Consider the following 8,687-nt stretch of genomic DNA (forward strand, 5'->3'; position numbering starts at 1 on the left):
AAACTGAAGCTATTGATTTCAGTTGATAACTCAGCACTTTCACTTGGAGGTCAGATGGAAAATCCATCTTGCACAAAAAAAAATAAATAAATTGCTTTGTGGCTGGGAGAAGATAAAAAAAAAAATAGAAATTAACTCTTATTTTGTTAGACCTCAGGAAAAACATTAATTGGTCTGCCTTATCTGCTAAAAAAAAATGATTTAATAGTGAAGGCATTTTTGAGATGAATAAATCCTAAGGTTCATGTGAAAAGTACAAACGTACGGTTGGACAGTTTCAGCAAGACTTATTGCTCTAAAAGTCAGCCTTCGAAAATCCTATGAAAAGCCATGAAACTGTAACACATGGGGTGCGGTACTGTAGATTATAAAGCTATTAAATGCAATAAGACATTTCAGTTCTGAGCAGTTCCTGTTTGCATTTTTCAGGTGCATTCTGGTTCTGATAAATGAAGGTTTTAGGATTTCAGAATCTTTAGATTAAGCTGGAATTAATAAAAGCATGCAAGAGGTAGCTACACTATAAATAATGAAACAGAAAAAAAAGAAAGGTCACTGGAAAGCAGTTCAGTCATCCTAAGAAGGCAAAAATCTTACAAAACCAATATTTTATTTTGGGTACCGCAGCGTATTTGATGGATAATACAATGTCAAGTCCATGCACAGAGCTGCCTGTTTCTCTACATGAGGTTGTGGTTAATAAATGAGCAACTAAATGTTACATAGCTCATTTTCAGGCAAGTTGCCTTTTTCAAGCTCAGTTTTTTTTACATACATATGTGACCCTTGACCAAAGTGAGGAGGAGGTAGGAGCTGGACAGATGAAGGTACATTCTGAAATATGAATAGTGTTGCTCATAAAGAAGCAGCCCTTTTATAAAGAGCATATCTGTGCTTTCCCATCTGGGGATTTTAAGCCTGCCAGTACAATCTGTCTTATATTTAAATTGGGACCAGTTCATTCATTTCCTAAACCCACTTTCTTCTGTTCAAAGCCGGCACATGGATACAGAATCATGAGCAGTTGCATGGGAGGTTAGCATCACCAATTAACCTAACAAGTCACATTTGGACTGTGGGAGGAAAGTTGTGTAAACAACCCAAAGGCAAAAAAATAAAAAAATAAAAAATGAACGGGAAACATTTATGCTAAGGCAACATTGCTAACTATTCAATTCAATTCAGTTTGTTTTATATTGCCAAGTCACAACAGAAGTCATCTCACGGCACTGAACAGAAACATTCGTTGATATAAAAATAAGTTAACATTAATTATCTGAGGAGCAAACTGCTTTGAATTTAACTCCATTGCATACTCTCATCTTGAGCAAGCATGAAGGCGACAGTGGAAAGGAAAAACTCCGTCACGAGGAAGAAACCTTCAGCAGAACCAGGCTCAGGACAAGCGGCCATCTGCTTCGACCGGCTGGGTTTGAGAGGAACAGATACACAATGGCAGGTGAAGAATCACGTTAAGATAGAAATGGTAACAAATGAAAACTATTCAATTTTAACAATTCATGTAGGAAATTAGATCAATTTGTCCTCTAGTAGTCTAAGTCTATAGCAGCATAACAAGCCAAACCTACCTATCTAACCTAACTTCCTTTTTATCAAAAAGGAAAGTCTTAAGCCCAGTCTTAAAACTGGACAATGTGTCAGCCTCATGGACAGAAACTGGAAGTTGGTTCCACAAGAGAGGAGCCTGATAACTGGGAGATCGTCCTCCCATTCTGTTTTTGGAAACTCCAGGAACCACAAGTAAACCTGCAGTTTGAAAGCGAAGTGCTCTGTTAGGAAAACATGGAACAATAAGATCACAAATATAAGATGGAGCTAGGTTGTTGAGAGCTTTGTAGGTTAGAAGTAAGATTTTGAATTCTATTCTGAATTTGACACAGAGCCAATGGAGAGAAACTTAAACTGGAAAGATATGATCTCTCCTATATGATTGTTTATTGTTGTCTGTATCTCATCTGTGGTCTTTGTATAAAGCAGGTCTCTCTTGTAAATGAGTCCTCAAGGCTCAATGAGACTAGCCTGTGTACATTAAGGTTGAACAAACCTATCTATCTAAAGTGACGACAGACAAGACAGACAAACAGACAGACAGACATTTTCTATTAAGAAGTTTATAAAGCTTTTATTATAAAAAAAAACCTGAACATCTATTTTTTGATTCAATATAGTTTAAGATAATAAATTGTTTTTTAAAGCCCCAGAACAATAAAGAAATATTTTCTTTCTAGCTACATTCCACTAAGTTTGAAAAATAAGATCCCTTTAGACATACCTATCAGGCTGTTATGGTCCCTGCTCAGAAAGGAAACTGTAGTGTACACCAACAGTGATTTTTTCTTCTTCTGAGCATTGTACCCATGGTCTTGTTTTATGTTCTGCCTTAGCCAGTGATGATGCTTTGGAGGTAGGCCAGTTGTTTAGTGGGGGAAAAATGTGCTTTTTGCTCTCATTTGCCATTGAGACACAACATTTAAGGTCATGTACCTTGTTAGCAGTGTAACTAGAGTATCAGACAGAGCCTGTGGGAAGCGTATTCAGCAACAAAAGCTTACTGTAGACAGTGTTGCTGTGTTGGTTAATCTCCAGAACCATACAGATGTAAAATGACTTGGAGACAACAAAATACATTGGAGATAATTGGGTGTTTTGTATAAATTAAAAGGCAATGTTACATGCAATGTTATATATATTTTTCTTATAACTGCAAAATATACAGGAATATATTATGTAGGAAAAAAATACTCACATGCAAACTGTAGTAGAGCATCTCGGCTTAGGATTATCCCAAAACTGTTCTCTGCTTTGCACTGGTACCTCCCATAGTCTGAGATCTCACTTGCATTTGTAATAATTAGGTTTCCATCAAGGACGCTGTAGCGATAGTCTGTCTTTGAGTCTACTTTAGTCCCATTGATGTACCAACTGAAACAAAAAAATAAAACATACAGTAAGAAGTGTTTATTCAATATGCTTGTGATTAATTACAATCCATTGATCTGGGGAACCTGAGGTGGAACCATAGAATTAAATAAGGCAACTAGAGTGCCCAGTGGTCACGTGATGTTACTCACTGGAGGCACAAGAGCTATAACCAGGGAGGGCAAGAGTCTGGACTCTGCAATGTTGTAGATATTTGCAACATAGCCAACAGTAAGGGCTGATTGTGTAAAAAATGTAAAATACTTTTCATGATGATATCAGTATAACATAATATTAGAATGTACTGTGTTTGTAAGCTATTGAATTTATATTAACATGAAAAAATGCCACAAAGCTGTGTGTGATACGGTTGTACCAATCAAAGAGAAAAAGGAAAATGTATCCGATTTCACAAGTAAGCAGATTTAATTGTATTTATCTCATTGTAAATGTGAGCCGACCATAACTGAAGATAATAATGCCACCGTTTATAATTAAAATTAGCCTATAAAGTTGTCGTAATTGCAGTTAATTACTGAAGATTGTTATAGACTGGGCTGAACCATGCTACATTTTGTACAAACTTTTAAATATTACAGTCTGGTATTGCCTCTGGTTTATCTACTTTGTAATATTTACAGTAAAAAAAAAAGAAAATTGTATATAAAATAAGATAAAACTTTATTGTTTACCACAATTGGGGGGCAGAGATGGGGTAGAGGCAGGGCAGCTGACTCGGGACCCAAAAGTTCCTGGTTCGATCCCCAGCCATTCTCACATGTCGTGGTGTCTCTGAGCAAGAGACCCAATCCCTAATTGTTCCTCGGGTGCATACATAGATGCCCACTGATCCACCTGGGTGTGTCCCAGGTGCAATGGGTTAAATGCAGAAAACCAATTTTGCCATTGTATGGGAACATACAATGATGACCACACATAGCACTTTATTTTACTTTACTTTATAATTGTGGCAGAAATTATCCTTTGACAATAGAACATAATAAATAAAAAACACATTATCACCATTAGTTAACACCATTAAGATGTGTCTATTTAGCTTTGTTTAAGTACACTACTATATTGGACTATTTTTAGATTTCCATTACACCTGACATATGTCCAGATGACCTGACTTAACTTTTTTGGATCAGTAAAGACACGTTTTATCCTTCAAAGTATCACCGGCTCTGCAATGAACATTTTCCAAATGTCAACTACAGAAGAGGTAAATAATAATAAGTATACTTTATTCAAATACTGTTATGACATACTTTTTTAATATAAATTCTGAGTTATGTGTTATTGACTAACTTTGGCTAGTTTATATCATAATTACTTATAAACAATGTATTTTTCCTTATATCTCAACTAGCTTAACACAGTAATTAACATTAATTATCAATTCTATTAATTTATTGTTAACAGATTATAAATTTGTGACACAGATCCAGTTGGGCTTGCTGTTAATCAAATAGTTGCTTTGTCGGCTGTGAGCTGTTGCCATATTTGGACATCATCTTTGGACGCCATCTTTGCTCCTCCATGATGTCACAGATGGAAGCAGTGGGCGGGGCTTTAGTTGTCTTATTTAACTCTATGGATGTAGCCAGACAGACAAATGTGTTACCTGTATATGGGTGGTGGATTTCCTCGTGCCTTACAGTGCATTATCACTTTATTTTTTTCAGAATCTAAAGGCAAGACAATATCTTCTGGCTCCTGGATGAAAGCAGGTCCAAATTCTTCCATTTCTGTGCAGAAAAAAGAAAAAGTCAAGGATGACTGGAAGGTTCACAACAGGAGCGCTACTCAGTCTTACAGTCCAATTACCCTGAAATTACCAAGAGAAAGAGAAGATGTACAGCACCACGCTGCGATTCAATTATAAACAACTAAATGAGATTCTGAATCAGACATATGCTATTTATTTATTTTCAACGAGGAAGCACGGATGAAGCGAAGAGCAAAAATACAAGATAGATTATTAGGTGTGAAGTGAAGCTCTGAGACCAGCAAACCCTGATAATTCATATGCTAAAGAAATTAATGCTATGGCTTTTGGGTTCAATCAAGATTTCACTAAATTACATTAACACCTTTGGGTCCACTGTGGTTTGCCTAACAGACTAAGCGACTCCAGTGAGATAAGCGACATTTAGAAATCAGTCCCGGCCACAATTGAGTGTAGTGCATGAGTGTATATTCATTATATCTTCTGCTCACCAACTATTTAGGCCTATTTTTTACATTTCATATGGTAAAATATAGGATATCAAAGGAAATTCAGGACTCTGGGGAAATTACTACATTAGTAAGTTACTAATTTTTCAGGTTTTGTCGTGAACGTTTCAAATGAGCCAAACTGACTTGAATGAAAAATGTAATATTTTACCAGTTTTACTATCTAACATTCTGGACTGTGTTTGCAAAAATGCAGCAGTTCAACACCATTTTTAAAATACCCATGCAAGAAGCAGAATTACTACCAAGACATAAATCACAGTCAGTAAAAAAATGACAGTCACGTAGTATCAGGGTATCTGACTCGCAACAAACTCATTCTTGTAAATGACATCTTCTCATAGTGAGTCAGCCAGTTTGATTGGCCACGACTGCCTCAAACAAGTCGGCGGGGGAGAGGGTGGACAACAGAAACCACCTGAACACCATCAAATTGATAATATTTTAAAGTATTGAGTTTGTTATGGCTCCTCAGACTGATGAAGTCTTTTGGATGAAAGACGAAACGTCTCAACGCAAAGAAACAGTCCAGAGGACCAGACTTAACTTTGTTGGATAATACGAAAATAATTACAGCACACATTTCGAGTTTTTAAAATTATAAATGAAAAATTCAACAGCTGTTTAATGTCCATCCATCCATCCATCCATTTTCTTTACCCGCTTATTCCATTTTGGGTCACGGGGGTCGCTGGTGCCCATGTCCAGCAATCACTGTGCGAGGGGCGGGGTACACCCTGGACGGGTCGCAAGTGTAGTGAACCAGATGACCTCAAATCTACCAGATGGACAGAGACTGTTATTTTCATTGATCTGAATAAGTCTGAACCATCTGATGACTTTCTTTATTGAATTAATCAAGCAGAAAAGACAATCCTCTATAATCATTACTGTTTTACAAATGTTTTAATAATCAATTGTGGTAGTTTCACTCAATGCTTATAGGTTGAAAAGAACTACTCATCTTTATTTTACATAAACAGTAAGTAATGATTTTTATTCCTCATTCCAAGAAGAAATCACCTGAATATGCATTTCGTGATTTTCTGTCTGAAATGAGCAAGCTGTCGTAAGTATGTGAAAGGTTGGTTTTCGGTCAACTAAAATGTTTACTGAAGAAGAAATGTCATGTTTAACTATTTGAGAAGATATCAGAGTAAATGACTCCACGAAGTCTGCTGCTTCTGCAATAATCTTTTCTGTATGTGAAAACAGATTCATTCTCTGACCTTGGCTTAGATAACATCTTACGTCACAAAACCACTCCTCTTTCTGGTCCTTCCACGAATCAGAAAGCTCTAAATTGAACAGGAAGTCGACCCAAATAAAATGTGGCAACTTCCCAGTTCATGTTAGATTGAGAGTGCAGTCGGTTCTGAAAGTTTCAGAGCAATGAAGAGTCCAAGAGAGCAATGAAGAATACAGAGACGTTTTGGGATTATAATTCTGTTTGAACTAACCACGCATGACTCTCTGAAGGTTTGGTAGTTCTCGACGGAGACGCTGAAACGAGTCAGAAAGGAACTACTCCGACGCTGATTCATCATCAACAGGTAGATGGTTCTATTTTGACCAAGTGTACCGTGAGAAGCTGAGATCTGACGGAGCGTGCAATTTCTGGTTAAACAGATTAAATTTCCCTCACATATTCCTGTGTAAGATAAATCTCCATTTAATCTTAAACTCACCTCTCTCTCATAAATCAGTACGGATATTTTTAGAAATATCTGAAGCAAAGTCCTCAAATCACCGCCGAGTGATTTGAAGTTCATTATTTGTGAAACTGTCTGTTATTATTTTCATATTTTGCCAAATTAATGTAAATGTTTGATGTTAAACTTTGATTCTGAAAATAAATGACTCCATTCATTTGATGGGTCAAAGATAAATAACGTCTCTCGTTACATTTTGTGTTAAATTCAATGCACGGCATTTACAGTCAGAAAAATGAAGAACTCGTGAAAAGTATGCATAAATATATATCCATATATTTGTCATACAACAAGTGACACGTACCCCGTGACTCACTACACAAGTCCATCACAGACACATAGAGACAAACGAGACAAACAACCATTCACTCTCTCACTCACACCTAGGGACAATTTAGAGTTACCAATCAGCCTAACATGCATGCTTTTGGACAGTGGGAGGAAACCGGAGTACCCGGAGAAAACCCACGCATGCACGGAGAGAACATGCAAACTCCACCCAGAAAGGCCCCTGGACCGGGGTTTGAACCAAGGACCTGCTCGCTGAGAGGCAGCAGCTCTACCATTTGCGCCACCGTGCTGCCTGCTGTTTAATGTACAACTTTAAATTTATTTTTGTTTGTTTGTTTTTTGTTTGTACAATTTGCATCAAGCAGACATTTAATGCATAATGAGTTGTCCATCAGTGTGGCTGTGAAAAGCGAAGAGGAACAATGGGCAGAACAATACTGCAAAGAAGTCAACATAAAACGTACAAACTGGATCATGCAAAAGCTTGAATTCTGCACACCTTGTAAAAATAAATCACCACATTTAGTTTAAACCATAAAAATATGACGGATGACTTTTTTTCTTTGTTGGTTTTGTGATTTCTGATTTCCAGTTTTTGTTGTTGTTGTTGTTGTTTCTCCAGAGAACTCCGTCCATTTGGACAAAGTGACACACCGAAATAATTTTCAGATATTTTCTTTTTCAGAATGTCAAATCATACAAAGAGCAGCAGTTTGTTTCTCCCAAAAAGCTGTTTCTTTATAATATACTGCATTTATAAAGATGGTTAGACTAACAAACAGACTCTTTGTTATATTATGACATTATAAATCTTCTTTGAGGAAGCTTAATCGCACAAACCATTTAGATTTTGTTGGCTTTCCTTTTCATCTGAGACATCTTCATGAAACTATACAAGTCACTCAATCTTGAGTCTTTTTTACCATTTAGAAAGGCTGTAGTGTCAGCGTTAGAGTCAAGGCTTTTCTCGGTGCGTTTACTATTCCACCCGCTCTTTGTCACCATTTCACTGCTCTACAGGGAAATAAAACACTTTTGAAGTAATATCTTCATCACTGGAGGAAAATTAATCAATATTAGGTTGAAACTCCTGCTGTGCAGAATAAGCAAAGCATCTCGGAGCCCAAAGTCCTGGTAGTGCTAAAAATAAATAAAATATTTATTTAAATTCTCTACATATTGTTTTTCAGCTCTCCTACAGTACATAGTCACAAACACAACAGTCACTGTTGCGCTGAAAATTGGGAGTGGCTCAAAAAGCATGAACACAATTTATATTTTAAATAAAACCATATAAAAAAAAAGATAATTTGTCTCAACATGTTGTATCAACAGGGAAATTTGCACATGTGGCCCGATTTACAGACACAAGATAATTTAAGATTTAGAAAGAATATTTAAAAAAATGGTTATTTCTCCATCCATTAAATACAATAGTGATTCTGATTAGAGCTGACATTTCTATCCCGGGTCCGTGCCCAGTTCCAAAATAATGTGCTGGCC

The sequence above is a fragment of the Nematolebias whitei genome, chromosome 6 (genome assembly GCF_014905685.2).
Source record: "Nematolebias whitei isolate Nwh7 chromosome 6, NemWhi1, whole genome shotgun sequence".
In the NCBI taxonomy this organism is placed as follows: domain Eukaryota; kingdom Metazoa; phylum Chordata; class Actinopteri; order Cyprinodontiformes; family Rivulidae; genus Nematolebias; species Nematolebias whitei.